The 2,498-nt window shown below is 32.3% G+C and overlaps 1 long non-coding RNA gene across 1 annotated transcript; it reads left to right on the top strand.

Moving 5' to 3' along the window:
* LOC128806764 (uncharacterized) lies at positions 1 to 2,250 on the top strand. The gene is made up of 2 exons (XR_008436935.1): positions 1 to 176; positions 361 to 2,250. It is a non-coding gene; the product is annotated as an uncharacterized LOC128806764 (long non-coding RNA).
* The last annotated feature ends 248 nt before the right edge of the window (positions 2,251 to 2,498 follow it).

Raw genomic sequence — 2,498 nt, 5'->3', positions numbered from 1 at the left:
CTTAAAGAAAGGAATCATGAACCACTTACATACTCTATGAGTTTGATAAAAAAAAATTAAATTTTGAATTTCACTGTCAGATGGATGAAGTTGTGGAGCAGAAAAGTTGCAGTATATGTTTTCAAAAGGTCCCTTGAGAGATCACTACTCCAATTCCCTGCCCAAAGCATCATCAGGTAAGTATAAGCTGGTTTTCTCACTTTGTCTATACCTTAAAAACTGAAAGAAAAGAAATACCTACATTGTTTGAAAATCAGCTTCAATATTAAATATTAGCTTTTTTTTTTCTTAATGTCCTGTCTTAACCACTCTTAATTTAATTTACACCTGTTTTCTCTTATTCTCTTTTCATGCACCAAGGTGAAAAGCCTTTATATTCCCAGTGACATCCCCATAGGTGGTGTGAAGATGCTCTTAGATTGTCCCAAAGTTGCCTCTTCTCCACACTGAACAAACCTGACTCCTTCAGCCCCTGCTGGTCAAGTTTATCAAACTGACAATTTCCCTCATCTTACTGATCTCTTAATACTTCAAAGATTTTAGTTTGACTGTATAATAATTACTATCATGAATCTAAGATTTGTATAATAGAATTCTATGTGTCTCATAGAAATATTAGTAAAGCATTTCAGATATACTGTGATTATTGGTAACAATTTCTAACAAAGGGAGTCTAATTTCTAAGAAAACCTTCCTAAAAGATAATATGAGAACTCACAATTCTTAAATTAATTTTTTTGCTGCATTTTTTAATGTAATGAATGCCATTAATTTCCACTGAATTTAGCATGAATAACCTAACAACTTTAAAGTAGTCCACAAATTTCCATATAACATAAGTAGCATTTATTATGTGAGTATACACACTCATATATAATATATATGTATATATGCAAGTATATGGCATCATGTGGGATCCTTCCAACTCAGCATATTCTGTGACTTTGTAATTTGATATAGAGACATGACTAGTTCCTTTGAATTAGTGTGTGGAATCACCTTCATTCACAATGTGCACACAAATATAAAAAGTAGAATATTTTCAAACTTCCACAGAATTTATAATTCAAAGTGTTAGTATTTTTTCCCTGCATAGATTATTCCAGAGATTTCTTGTTTACAGAAAAGAAGATGCCCCAAATTTGATTTAGTGAAATATAACAGCAGCTTGTTACTAATTTGTGGTCAAAGCACAATTTTCATGCAACATGAGTTCCTCTTTAATGTAATTTTCATGAAATCATCCTTCAGGATGTGTGCATCCTTCAGGTCAGTAAGACAGTGATTCAGAAGACCTTATTCTCTAAGGAAAAAAAAAGTCTATATGTATTCCTATTTGAAATCGTGTGCACAAGGAGTCATCAAACCTACTGTTTCCTTCAGTACATCATTAATTTTTGTAGGCTTAGAAAGTGCACTTTGGTCCTAATTTAAATTTATGGTGTTCAGCAAATTGTTTATTATGATTGGTTCTTTAACAGGAAAGTTTAGGGCTGAAATTAAGTTATCTGAATATTACTTTATCAAAGCGATGAAATATATTGAAATACACTCAGGGTATTTCAGATACTGAAATTAAAGTTCCAGTTATCTACCATAGGCAAAACTTTCAAGAAAAATGTTGAACAGGCAGTTTCTGAAAGCTATCTGTTATGAAGGTATTTGCTTATTTATTCTTGTTTTCAACTTTGAGTCATCGCTGTTTCTTTTGTAGGTGGAAGTAATGACAACACTGAAAGAGCTTTGAGAGACTATTCTCTGGTTCAGTGAACTGAAAATTACACAACCTCTCTTGAGGTTCTGTTTAAATTTTTGAAGTGGTTATACAAAATCTTCAAAGATGTTTGCATTCAAATGAGACAGAGTAGAAAATAAACTGGGGATATATCTAGCTTACCTTATCCACTTAGGTTGTCCTATGGATGTTAATGACTCAATTTAACATGAAAAATATATGAAAATAAATTTTATTATATTAAATTTGTAGTCAGCAGCACAAGATGCTTTCAATTCATGAAAGAAATATTTTTTTAATAGTGTTGTTATAAAATCAATTATTGTGTAGTACTTTCTTTAATAGTCTTTATGTGAATAATTTTTAGATTTCATAGTACTTTTCTATGTTGAGGGGGTGACCTAGAATATTCCAAAGATGTTTTCAGAGAGTGAAGTGTGGGAGGGGATGTTTCCAAATGTTTATGACTGTTTCCTCAGCAGTTTTCCAATAAAGCTTTTTGTGTGCTTTTTTTATTTTGGCTAATCTCTGAGTGGGTGTGAAAATACACACGTTAAGAATGAAAGGTAAATCCCCTATTTCATGTTGATTATTCATGCTTGAAAAGAGAGGGGGGAAAAGGGAACCAGAAGCAGGTTGGATGCTCTTTCCACCTGAACTACAAGAACTGGGTATGAGTTTGCTTCACCATACACATGCTTTTCTGGGTTTCTAAAGAGATAATGTGACACAGATTTTCTTAAAATGCCATTTCAGTGGATGA

Source organism: Vidua macroura, chromosome 4 (genome assembly GCF_024509145.1).
Source record: "Vidua macroura isolate BioBank_ID:100142 chromosome 4, ASM2450914v1, whole genome shotgun sequence".
Lineage (NCBI taxonomy): Eukaryota > Metazoa > Chordata > Aves > Passeriformes > Viduidae > Vidua > Vidua macroura.
The sequence above is the reverse complement of the archived record's forward strand: the minus strand, read 5'-3'. Positions and strand labels throughout refer to the sequence as shown.